The sequence below is a fragment of the Hypanus sabinus genome, chromosome 31, assembly GCF_030144855.1.
Source record: "Hypanus sabinus isolate sHypSab1 chromosome 31, sHypSab1.hap1, whole genome shotgun sequence".
Classification (NCBI taxonomy): domain Eukaryota; kingdom Metazoa; phylum Chordata; class Chondrichthyes; order Myliobatiformes; family Dasyatidae; genus Hypanus; species Hypanus sabinus.
Window position 1 is genome coordinate 9,551,186 of NC_082736.1, and position 14,065 is coordinate 9,565,250.

The window sequence follows — 14,065 nt, forward strand, 5'->3', positions numbered from 1 at the left end:
AGTAAACAGTCCTGAAGTGTGTAAAGCTAGACAGCATCAGATGAGAAACCTCATGAAGATGGTGTTCGGAAACTGGAACCCACGCCTGAGTGGTAGGTGGAGGCAGGTACATTCACAACATTAGAGAATTGTCTGGGCAAGCACCTCGACAATCAAGGTACTGAAGGCAAATGCTCTTAAGTGAGTTGTTTTTTTTTTCTCTCTGGTGAGATTGGCTCCTGAATGTCAGCAAGGACGCGGTGGGTCGAAAGGTCTGTTTCAGGGTGGCACGATTCTGTGTTTCTATCTTAGATTTGTCAATCACAATAAAGGGTTTAATAAAATCGTGTAATGGACAGAGGGTTTTGATAGGGATCCCACAGGGTATAAATAGACAGAGGGATTGGTGACTGGACTGACACACTCAGGGTGAACACATCATCCGACATGTTTTGATGTGTTCTAGTTTGTTGCGGGGGTCTGGGTTAGGGTGCGAGCCAGAAGCTGAACTGGTCGGTTCATCAAGAAAATGTGAAAATTAGGAAATCCATCCTTGATCGACTGGCCAGCCCAGGATGAATAATAATTTTGCAGTCAATCATGGATTTAAACAATTTCTGGACTTCGTACACGAGTTTGCCCGGTTAGACCACTCGGCCGATAGAAGTCTGCACAGATCGGGTTCTATGAATTGTTTACTTCTGATATTTTCGATGATAGATGAAAACTGCTAACTGCGATCGTCTGAAATCACACCTGCGTCAATTGTCTGGAAAACAGCTCTGTTCACCATTATATCACCATTGTTCCATCATTCTGCAGGAGGCTTGGTTCCTGAAACATCTCCAGGGGTGCATGACTGTAGCTCGAGCTGCTGTCTGAATCAGGTTGGTTACTCTGATTCCCCACCCTGGTACAATTCCTGTTAGCTCCAGGTAAGGTGTCCATCTTCCGACAGATCGGAGATACAAAACTCCCAGTAATTCGCTCGGAATCGGACTGAAGTGAGAATGATCCCTTCAAAATTCGAAGAGCTCCACATCGCTTCTTGCCTGTCGCATTACAAAACCAGAATATATAAATGATCTGTTGAACAACACGGCGTTAGGTTCGAATGAGTGTTCCTTTCGCTAAACCTTGAAAACAATCGGTGACTGAAAAGCAGGAGGAAACTGAGACACTTCTGTGGGAAGGACATGAAGAAACTGACTGAGGTATTGCAGTGAACAAACATCAACGTAATTCTGTTCACTCCCTTGTGCTCTTTCATGTTTTTGTCATGATGAACCAACAGCGGTTCCTCGTTAGTATAGTGGTTAGTATCCCGGCCTGTCACGCGGGAGACCGGGGTTCAATTCCCCGACGGGGAAACGCTGATTTTACAGCTCCTCTTCAAGAAGAATATTGTCTAAAAAAGGCAAATAAAATTGAACAAGTAATTTGGCATTGAAGTGATCAGTTCATGGACAATGGGAAGGTGGAATGTCTCTTTTTACTCTAAGTGCAGAACGGTAGAGTCTTCCAAGAAGAAAGAAACGTTCCGTTGAGACTGTTTCTTCGAATCTCCCTGGGAGAATCTGTATCCCGCACCGTCCGTTGTTACACTCAACGACTGAGTCCATCACCCCGACCACACTAAACCGTGGCTTGTGTTGTCATCTATCAACTCTCTCATGGCCTCATCACGTTAGCAAAATAACTGACCAACATTAACTGCCACCCTTGAACGCTTTACTTGCATCCTCATCTTGTTTGGAACGCATAATGACTCCAGGCCCCTGCTGTGCAAAGGAAAATCAGACTTGACAAAGAACTTTCTTGCCGAGGTTGACTGCAGACTGTCTGTGAACATCCTTGCCGAGGTGCTAGGTTAACTTGACTTGCTGCAGCTCATCCCACTTCCCTTCCGTTCTGTAACGGACAACATGCCTTGTGGCTGCAGTTGAACTGCCCTGAGAATTAAGGTATCCTCAGTGATCCTGTCATCGACTATCCTGAAGAGCAGGGTTGTTGATCAATAATTAGGCAGACGTGCTTTGGGTCATCACTCCACAGAGTGCCCTCAGGCAAACAATTAACACAACGTTCAATATCAGCAATTAAAGTTGCTGGTGTTATCAAACTTCCAGCAGGGATTCTAACAGGATTTGCAATGGCTACAGTCGGTGATGTTCTCAGATAAATCAAAGATGGTTGTGGGTCATTGCAGGCCAGTGATGGCACAACTAATTCCGCGCTCAGCCAACAGAACGTTTAGACAATAGACAATAGACAGTAGGTGCAGGAGTAGACCATTCGGCTCTTCGAGCCTGCACCTCCATTCTGAGATCATGGCTGATCATTTACATCAACACCCGGTTCCTTCCTTGTCCCCTTATCCCTTGATTCCCCTATCCACAAGATACCAATCTAGCTCCTTTTTGAAAGCATCCAGAGAATTAGTCTCCACTGCCTTCCGAGGCAGCGCATTCCAGACCCCAACAACTCTCTGGGAGAATAAGGTTTTCCTTAACTCGCTCCTAAATGACCTACCGCTTATTCTCAAACCATGCCCTCTGGTCGTGGACTTTTCCAGCATCTGGAACATATTTCCTGCCTCTATCTTGTCCAATCCAATAATAACCTTATGTTGCAATCAGATCCCCTCTCAATCTCCTTAATTCCAGCGTGAACATGCCCAGTCTCCCTAACTTCCCTGCGTAAGACCGTCCGGACATCCCAGGAATTAACCTTGTGAATCTACGCTGCAATTCCTCTACAGTCAGGATGTCCTTCCTTAACCCTGGAGACCAAAACTATACACAATACTCCAGGTATTGTCTCACCAGGGCTCTGTACAAATGCAACAGGATCTCCTTGCTCATGTGCTCAATTCCCTTTGTAGTAAAGACCAACATTCCATTAGACCTCTTCACTGCCTGTTGCACTTGCTCATTCACCTTCATTAACTGATGAACAAGGACTCCTAGGTCTCTTTGTATTTCTCCTTTACCTAACTCTACATTGTTCAGATAATAATCTGCCTTCCTGTTCTTACTCTCAAAGTGGATAACTTCACTTATTCACATTAAACGTCATCTGCCAAGTATCTGCCCTCTCACTCAGATTATCCAAGTCACCCTAAATTCTCCTAACATCCTCATCACATGTCACACTGCCATCCAGCTTAGCATCATCAGCATACTTGCTGATGTTATTCTCAATCCCTTCTTCTGAATCGTAGATGTAAATCGTAAACAGCTGTGGTCCCAATACCGAGCCCTGTGGCACTCAACCTGCCATTCCGTGAAACACCCATTCACCGTTACCCTTTGCTTACTATCTGCCGACCAATTTTCTATCCAAGTCAATATCTTATCCCCAATGCTACGAGTTCTGATTTTATCCACCAATCTCCTATGTGGGACCTTATTAAGTGCCTTCTGAAATTGATGTACACTGCATCCACAGGATCTCCCTTGTTTAACTTCCTGGGTACATCCTCAAAAAACTTCAATAGATTAGTCAAGCATGATTTGCCCTAGGTAAATCAAATGCTGGCTCGGCCCAATCCTATCACTGCTATCTAGATGTGCCACTATTTCATCTTTAATAATGGACTCTAGCATCTTCCCCACTACTGATGTTAGGCTGAGAGGACGATAGTTCTCTGTTTTCTCCCTCCCTCCTTTCTTAAAAAGTGGGATAACATTAGCCATTCTCCAAACCTCCGGAAATGATCCTGAATCTAAGGAACATTGGAAAATGATTACCAATGCATCCTCAACTTCCAGAACCACCTCCTATAGTCCCCTAGAATGCAGACCATCTGGACCTGGGGATCCGTCAGCCTTCAGTCCCATCAGTCTACCCATCACCGTTTCCTTCCTAATTTCAATCTGTTTCATTTCCTCTGTTGCCCTAAGCCCTTGACCCATCCATACATTTGGGAGATTGCTTGCGTCTTCCCTAGTGAAGGCAAATCTAAAGTACTTATTAAATTCTTCTGCCATTTCTCTGCTTCCCATAACAATTTCACCCAACTCATTTTTCCAGTGCCCAACATTGTTTTTAACTATTTTCTTTCTCTTCACATATCTAAAAAAAAAAGGGTTTTGCTATCCTCCTTTATATTCCTGGCTAGCTTGCGGTCGTATCCTTGTTTTTTCTCCCCTTATTGACATTTTAGTTAAGTACTGATGTTCCTTAAGAATTTCCCAATCCTCTGCCCTCCCACTCATCTTAGCTCTGTCATACTTCCTTTTTTTAATGCTATGCAATCTCTGACTTCCTTTGCAACCACTGTGGCCCCTTTCCCCCCTTCGAATACTCCGGGGGATGAACTGACTATGTACCTTGTGCATCATTCACAAGAATACCTGCCATTGCTGTTCCACAGACTTTTCTGCTAGGATATCCGTCCATTTAACTTTAGCCAGCTCCTCCCTCATGGCTCCATAGTCTTCTTTGTTCAACGGCAACACTGACACCTCCGATCTGCTCTTATCCTTCTCAAATTGCAGATAACAACTTATCGTATTTTGGTCATTATCTTCTAATGGCTAATTTATTTCAAGATCACTAATCAAATTCTGTTCATTACACAACACTAAATCCAGAATAGCCTTGTCCCTGGTCGGCTCTCTTACAAGCTGTTCCAAGAATACATCCCGTAGGCACTCTACAAACTTCCTATCCTGGGGTCCAGCACTAACCTGATTCTCCCAGTTCACCTGCATGTTGAAATACCCCATAACTACTGCGACATTAACTTTGCCACATGCCAATGTTAACTCCGTATTTAACTTGCACCCAATATCGATGCTACTGCTTGGTGGCCTCTAGACAGCACCCACTAGGGTCATTTTGCCCTTACTGTTCCTCAGTTCTATACATACAGACTCTACGTCTCCGGATCCTATGTACCCTCTTGCAAAGGACTGAATCTCGTTCCTCACCAGCAGGGCCACCCGACACCCTCTGCCCACATTTCTGTCCCTACGATAGCACGTAAACCCTTATACATTCATTTCCCAGGTCTGATCTCCTTGGAGCCATGTCTCCGTTGTACCAACAACATCACAATTACCCATTCGCACCTGAGCTGCAAGCTCATCCTCCTTATTTCTAACACTTCGTGCACTCAGATATCGAATTTTTAGCCTATTTCACCTCTCTCTGTTTAAATCGCTGCCTATTATGTTTAAAACAACTCCCATCGGGCTATACGCCCATTGAATGTTGTTGTTCTTCCTAAATTTACTTATTCGTTCTCCACATTTAACTACGTTCCGTCAGACCTTCCGTCTGTACATGTGTCCTCCTTATCACTTGTTCCGCCTTACCTTTCTATACTACACACTTAATATTCCGGAACCGTGTAGTCCCCACCTATCATTTATTCTTCATCTCGCTGTCCTCTCTCTCATTCTGGATCCCTGCCCCCTGAAAATATATTTTAAACCACCCCCCCCCGGATAAGCACTAGCAAACGTCCCTGCAAAAATGTTAGTACCGCTCCAATGTTAGTACCCGTCGGAACGCATCCCACCTTCCCTGGAAAGCAGCCCAATTATCAAAAAAAAACCTGAAGCCCTACTTCCTGCACCATCCTCTCAGCCACGTATTAATCTGTATAATCCTTCTGTTCCTTGCCTCACTCGCACGTGGCACAGGTAGCAATCGTGAGATTGTTACCCTGGAGGTCCTGCTCTTCATCTTTGCACCTAACTCCCTGAACTCACTACGCAGGACTCCCTCACTCAACCTACCCACGTCCACAAAATCCGGGTTCTTGCACTCCCTCTCGAGAATATCCTGCACCCGATCTGAGATGTTCCGGACCCCGGCACCAGAGAGGCAACGTACCATCCGAGACTCCCGATCTTCCCAACAAAATCTCCTATCTGCCCCGCTAACTATAGAATCCCCTATCACTACCGCTCTTTTTTCTTCCCTCCTCCTCTTCCAAGTCGAGGGTCCAATCTCAGTGTCAACCTCAGTTTAATGCTGTTTAGTTTTGAGAGGCGATTTTGCAGCTTTCTGGCATTTTGTTAGAAATCTGATTGATTTTCAGATTTGAAAATCAAGCGCTGTTATTCAATTACTGCTACATTAGGGCTGTACCTATGCTCTCACGAGTCCGTCTGGTAGGTCCCCAAAACAGAAACACTACAACCCAGTAACTTTGCTCAGTCTAATTCATCCTTCAACGCTGGTAGATAGTGTGCATTTGGGACTGCATAAGTCAAATTATAATAACCCCTTGACAGCGTTTGTTCAGACTAGAGACACCATTTATATGGAAAGGGGATACCCTGGGAAATTCAATACAGTAGGCCTGCCAGCCGACTCTGTAAGTGCCATCAACATAAGTTGTGTTATCACTGATGACTTATATGTACTTTTACCGACATCTGACAACATTGCCCCGTAGTTACACTAATAGACTTCACTCTCATCCTCATGATGCAGCTTCAAAATGAGGATTCATACAGTCCATTACAAGAAATTTAATGCCATCGTTCAAAACAGTTCCATTGGGAAGTGTAATTTATTTGGGCATTTCAGTCCAGTGCTCCCTTCACAGTTCTAACATTGTTACCTAAGTTAAAAACTGACTCAACCTTGCCCGAACCTCCTTCACCCCCATTTGGCCTCCAGTAGGTTATTGTGGTTTCTGGTGAGGTCATAGCTGGAAGAATCTGCGTGGATAACTTCTGTGACGTCAGGTCTGAACAACCTATGTGCTCACTATCATCGGCTCTCTAACTCGTGTCGTCTGTATTATTTATTTTTTGTTGATTTGTATTTGCAGCGATTGTCGTCTTTTGCTCCTTGATTGTTTCTCAGTCGTTGTATGTTTTTTTCTTTGATTATATGGTATTTCTTTGTTCTACTGTTTATAATTGCAAGAAAATGAATCTTGATCTGGCAATGGTGACATACACTGATATTACTTTGCAATTTGTGTATTGCATGCTGTTCTGGTTTCCTCTCTTGAAGAAAACTATTGTTTTCCTTGTTGTTGCAAAGCAGGATGACCATATTTTATTTATTTCCAGCATTTGCAGATTCACTCGTATGACCATATTGATGGCGAGTTTGTCAATGAACAGAGGTTGAATTGACTGCGATTATGCATGCTGAAATTCAGAAGAACCTTAGTGAAACATACATAATTGTGAAAAGAGTAGACAATATAGAGGCAGGAAAGCTGTTTCCTCTATGCTAAAACTGGGGGTCTTAACATCAATATTTGGGGGAATAGATTTAGGATGGAGTAAATAGGAAACAGGATATAAAAGGGAGGGGTGAATTTATGATATTATCTGTGTAATGAAGGAGTGGAAGTTATTTACCAGGACATTTGATGAAGGAAAGACAGTTGATGTTGTCTACATGGACAGTTGCAAGCTCTTTGACAAGGGCCCGCACGGGTTATCAAGAACTTTCACTACCAAGGTGTGGTAGTGAACTGCATTACAGTTTCATTTTGTTGGCAGAGCCAACGAGTGGTAGTAGATGCTGCCTCTCTGACTGGAGGCTTGTGACGAATGGAGTGATGCAGGAATGGGTGCTGGCTCTTTTGTTGTTTGTAATACATATCAACGACCTGGATTATAATGTGCTCAATACGATCAACAAATTTGCGCATGAGACCAAGTCTGGGGGCAGAGTGGACAGCAAGAAAGTTTATCAAAGCTTGCTATGTCATCGGGTACGGCTTTAAACACACCAGACTGAATTTAATGCAGACAGGTATGACATTTTTCCTAGGACTTTGTGAAGAATGCCATGCTGATACACTCAGGCTTTGAACTTCTCAGGTAGGCCAGACTTGTCCGCAGATTTCGGCCAGCCATCCAATTCGCTGCAGGTCGCTGAGTGGATGTCGTGTCCCTTAAAGAGCTGTCAAAATCCTTGCCAAACCTCTTGACTGGCTCTTCTGTTATGATTGGCATGACTGTGCCTTCGGTGCTAAACCAGAAATTATTTTCCACCTTCCCTTTCCTCAGCACCATAGATCTAGATTTGGCTGGTTTGAAACGCATCCGGGCCCACTCTACCAGATTTCCGAGCACCTGCAGAATCTACCGGCATCCCGTGACTGATTCTGTGGTGACTGTGAGGTCAGCCTTGAATACCCTGATTGGTGTTTGTCGTTGAGCAGAATTCACTCTGGGCCCTCTGCACTCTGGTTCAGCAGACTTAGTGAACATGTTATTGGCTAGGGAGAACAGAGTCACTGAGATAGTGCATCTTGTTATGATGCCGATCTCCACTTCGTGCCAGTTTTATGTAATTATTCCTGTAGAGACCCTCATACAGAAGTTGCTGTAATAATCAGCGATAAGGTCTCTGATTATGCAAGGGGCGTGTTGTTTGGAAAGTATGACCTGCACTTGCTTGTGCGAATGGAGCCATGTACATTTGAGAGGTCGAGCCACAACACAGGCAGGTTGCCCGTGTTCTCCCTGGCCTCCCTGATGAACTGTTTCTCCACACCAGCATGCTCCAGACAGCCAGGCATCCCTGAAATGCCACCCTTCTGGACTGAGGTATCAATATAGGTGTTCTTTGCCAGGTTGGTGAACAGCCGATTGGAAACGGCACTGAGGAAGATCTTCGCCTCGACACAGAGCGGGGAGATGATGCCCAACTGGTCTTCCTAGCTGGCGTTTTCCTCCTTCAGGAGTCACACCGCTTCAGCCACTCTCCACAGTTCTGGTATCCTCCCCCTTCTCCAGAAGACACGCAGCATCTTCCACAGACGCAGCAGGGCCTGCCCTCGTTTTGGAAATAAACTCTCTGAGTTCCTTTAGCTGCTGGTCTGAAATGTCGAACTGCACATCCGGTTCAGGGGATCTATTAGGATGATGCTCTCTGCCAACTCCTGCTCTCTTTCAGGATCAATGTAAATCTTCTTCAAATGTTAATCTATGCCTTCCTACGAACAGGCCAGTTTCCCACTGCGCCTCTGCCCCAGTAACTCCTCGGTGAATCTGAAGGGGTTGGCGATAAAGGCAGCACGTTTTCGGGCCCTTTCACAACGCCACCTCCGATGCCACTCTGCCCGGTGGAGGGCCTTAATCTTATTTCGTAGAATGCACTCCAGCTGGCTCAGGCTGATGCGTTCCTCTTCTCCTACCTCACCGTCAGACTGAGCTGCTCGTCCTCCCTCCCTCCCTCCCGGGCACCCCGAGGGTATCTTTCCTTTAGTTTCATCATAGCTTTTGTGGCGGTCCTCCTCTCAGAGGACACAGATTGTGTTGCAAGTCAGTTCTGCCCCGGTCGCTGTCTCTTCAGGCTGTCACTGACTCTCCAGTTGTCACCACTCTTCTCGTGGTTGTCACGCAGACTTTGCTAGCTGTCACTGATTGACTCAGGGCGCAAGCTCTGTAAATAGACATACTGTTGCCTCTGGATACTCCTTCAGTGATGTCCCTGGAATTATTAGGTGTTTCGGGAATATGATTCATAAGTAAAGATACTGAATTAAATTGATCAAAATCTACAGTTGTAATACTCATTTACGTGAACAAAGGATTGCGGGCTGACTATTTATTCGAGGTACAGTACTATAACTTCCCTTGATCCATACTTCTAAGATCCTGTCTATGATAATGAAATTAATGACATGGCCTTTATTTCCAGACTAAACATATCCCTACTCGGAAATAATCTGAAACATCCCCTGTTCTCTGCTGACGAATTTCAATGTGCTGGTCCACTTCCACTTTACTCCACCTTCTGTCCAACATTGAGGGAGACAATTTATGTACTGGCACAGAACGCTTTGCTGGACGCATTAAAAAAATCCATCTCCAGTCATTATACACAAACGCTATCCGCATATAATCTTTCAAAATTTAATACTGTAAAACCCGCAGCTCTGTTGTCAAACGAAAGTCCTCTTGCTTTGAATCACACCCTTCCTGCAGAAACAACTAAGCCTCACATTAGCCATGCCACTTATGATTTTATATACATGCCTCAAATCATTCCTCGATCAACATTCCAAGGCAGAAGCAATTTGCTGTTAATAACGGCACCCAATTCCAGCAACAATCTGCTGAATTCATCCTGCATTCTTTTTTTATAATTTAATACTAATATTTGTCTAGTGGATTGATGTTTATAAGGAATACTCCCAGAAACATCTCAGCCACGTGCTGCATAACTGCAACAACATTCCTTATTCGTTTATTCACTCAGTGCCCTGACTGATGAAGCCGTTTGGCTGAACCTGATGATCTTCATCACGCTATCTGCCTGTGACACGCGTTCATTGACTTGTGCACTTGCACTGCTCGACCCCCTGTACCATAACACTCCCCGGGGCTCCAGCCGACAGTGCAGAACCCCTACACTGGTTTCATTTCCCACAATGCTGTGCTTCACATGTATCTGGATTGAAGGCCGTTGGCGATTCCCCTTGCACTTTTAGATAGCTACCTACTCAATCTACACTGCCTTTTTTTCTTAGTATCATTTGCAAACTAAGTACACCTTCTACTTTCACATCCAAACAATTCATAAAGAGCGCAATCAACACATTGAATTGAATTTAATTGAGTTGAATTTAATTGCCTTTATTTCTTGTATCCTTCACATGAGAAGTACGAACCTTTACGTTACGTTTCGTCTAAATTTGCAATGTGTAATTAAAAGTAATTTGCAATTTAAAGAATGATACTTATGTGAGAATACTGGCTTGGACTGCAGTTCAGGATTTAATATCATAGTTCCATCTAGTCTGGACAAGAAGCTCTAAGACCTCGGCCCTGACCCTGCCTTGTGCAGCTGGATCCTGGATTTCCTGTCAGATCATCAGCATGTTGTAGGAGAGGGCTCCCTAATTTCAAACCCTCTGATTCTCAATACGGGAGCCCAAGAGGACTGCTTACTGAGTCCCCTCCTTTGCTCCCTGTATCACCACCCACTGCTCCAATATACCAATTACATTCGCCGACGACACTGTATTGTGTGGCATAATTTCAAAGAGTAACAAGGTGGCCTACAGGGTCTCAAGAAAACAACCTCTCCCTCAAAGTCGCAAAAACAAGGAGCTGCTTGCGGATAACAGCAGGAACGGAGACGGGCTATACCCTGTTGATATCAGTGGATCTCGGGCTGAGAGGGTAATCAGCTTCCAATTCCTAGGCATATACATCACTGAGGATCTCACAGGGTCTGTGCACACCAGCTGTGTTGTGACAAAGGGAGAGCAGCACTACTTTCACTTCAGACGGTAGAGAAAGTTTGCTACGGGCCCCCGAATTCTAAGAACTTTCTACAGGGGCACAACTGGGAGCATCATGACTGGCTGCATCACTGCCCGATGTGAGAACTGTACCTCCCTTAAACGCAGGAGTCTGCAGTGAGTGCTGCAGACAGCCCAGCGCATCTTCAGTTGTGAACTTTCCATGATTCAGGACATTTACAAGGACAGGTGTGTGTAAAAGGCCCGTAGGATCATTGGGGACCCAAGCCTATCCGACCACAATCTATTTCAGTGGTTACCATCCGGGAAGCGATACCACAGCATAACAGCTTCGTCCAATAGGCTCTGGGACACCTTCTTCACCAGGGCGTAAGACTAATAAATTCGCGCAGATTTAGTGCACATTATAATACGTTGACTGTTTTATTTCTTATAAATTATTATAAATTACCATGATTGCATATTGCACATTTGGACGGATACGTAACGTAAAGATTTTTACCTCTCATGTATGTGAAGGATACAAAAAATAAAGACAATCCAATTCAGTTCAATTCAATTCAAATTCTTTTCCCAGCACTGATCCTCCTGGAACGCCTCTGTCCACAGATCTCCATTCAGAGTAACACCCTTCAACCATTGCTTTCTGTTTGCAATCTCCACCGAGCCTAAATGCTCTGGATGAGCCCACGATGAAAGGCCTTGTTGAAAGCTTTTCAAATTCGATCAACACAATATCGACAGTCTGGTGCTCACCAATGAACCATTTTACATAAAACATGTGATCAGTTTTGTAAAGTATTATCTCACCCACACAAAGCCAGGTTGGCTACCCTAAAATAAAAAGCCTTTGCCTATCTGAGTTTATTCTATGAGTAAGAATTAATAAAAAGATTTTGTCTATTGCCTTGTTAAACAGGAAAACACTATTGGCTCATCAACAGTCCTCTGCAAAAACCGGTGTGTAAAATGCCGTAGGGTTTCACTGATAATGTAATGGTTTCTCTGTAGCTGCAACGTTTGGGTTATGTCTCGAGATAACGGGGTTAGGAATGCTGTTCTTTCTTGTGAGCTGGAAGCGAGACTTCCGCAGTTGTTTTGGCCGGCGAATGGAGTGATTTGGTAGACCACCGGACGGGTTGGACCTGGAGCGAGGGCCTGAAGGGCAGCGACGATCGAAAGAGGTTGATGGTGGTCAATCGACTTGTCGGTGAGCTCCAACTTTGTGTAAAAGACTGTTTCATAAGACTAACCTCTTTTGTTTCACTAACCATATAATCAAAGTAAGAATCATAAAGTCTAATCGTTTGATCGCATATTGTGTATTGTTTGTTGTTTCCGTACTGAATTGTAACAGGGGCCATATCGTGCAGCATCCACCCATCCATCGTCCCTTGCTATTCTCCCCAGTCTTGCTCTACAAATTCACTCCCCCTCCCCCAGCACCATTCCGTACTACTGATTCTCTGAAGAATTTGCATATTGTTGAATATTTATCGATGGCCTTGTCTAATTTCTCCTTACCGAATATTCCTTGTGGTTCCTTTAACTTTTGACTGAATTTGCAACATTCATGAACAGCTCGACTGTAAATAAATCCCAGAGGACAGATGTACGTTTAACCAATAACAACAGCTCCCAATCTCTACTCTCCCAATTTCCTGCCAAACACAGTTCTCATTAGCTTGCCCTTAGTTTAGTAAATTCCCCCAGCTTGTGTGCTTATCTGGGGATGACTGTTTTCATAATAGTCTTCCGCAGAAATTGCTCAGTCGCAAGGTTCGTGCCCCAATGCAAGATCACTTAAATGTCTCTAATGTGTCTGCTTCTAACACTACTCCTAGCTGCAAATTCCATTCATTTTCTGTGATTGGAAAAAAGAACCTATGGCATCCCCCACTGCTATACCTTCCACCAATCACCTTTAAATCACCATCCCCCACTACACTCTTTTCTGCCACTTCCACCCGAAGAAAAATGCGTTGCCTGTCTAATCGATACATGCCTTCCATCAGCAAGTCAAGTCATCGCTTTTTATTGTAATTTCCACCATAAACTGCTGGCGCAGTACACAGTAAAAACGAAGCAATTTTCCTACAGGACCATGGTGTTACATAAAACAACACAAAAATACACTAGACTAAGTGAGACAACACAAGACCGCACTAGACTACGTAAGACAACACAAGATCTACAATGGACTACAGACCTACACAGGACAACATACAGGGCACAAAACAGTATAGGGTAGTTAAATAATTAATAAATAAGACAATAATCACAGTAGTGGACAAATTTCAATATAATAATAAATGATGTAGATGTCAGTCTAGACGCTGAATATGAAGGATTCTGATGGCTTTGTGGAAGAAACTGTTGCTCAGTCTGGTCGTGCGAGCCCAAATGGCAGGAGGGACAAGAGTTTTTTGAGGGCTGCGTGGGGTCCATATTTTTGTTGGCTTTAAGGCTGCAGCGTGAGGTGTAAATGTCTGTATTGGCGGGAAGAAGGACCCCGCCGATCTTCTCAGCTTACTTCACTATCCGCTGCAGGGTCTTGTGATCCGAAACAATGTAATTCACGAATCAGGCCGTGATGCAGCTGCTCAGGATTCTCTCGGCACATCCTCTGTAGAATGTGGGGAGGGCGGGATGGGAGATGGACTTTTCTCAGCCTTCGCTGACAGTAGAGACGCTGATGTGCTTTCTTGGCTGAGGAGCTGGTGTTGAGAGACCAGGCGAGATTCTCCGTCAGGTGAACACCAAGAAATTTGGTGCTCTTAGCGATCTCTACTGAGGAGCGATCGATGTTCAGCAGAGAGCGGTCGCTCTGTGCCTTCCTGAAGTCAACAACCATCCCTTTTCTTTTGTTCACGTTCAAAG

At 44.5% G+C, this 14,065-nt stretch overlaps 1 non-coding gene across 1 annotated transcript; it reads left to right on the plus strand.

Moving 5' to 3' along the window:
- The first annotated feature begins 1,277 nt into the window (after positions 1-1,277).
- trnad-guc (transfer RNA aspartic acid (anticodon GUC)) lies at positions 1,278-1,349 on the plus strand. The gene has a single exon. It is a non-coding gene; the product is annotated as a tRNA-Asp (tRNA).
- The last annotated feature ends 12,716 nt before the right edge of the window (positions 1,350-14,065 follow it).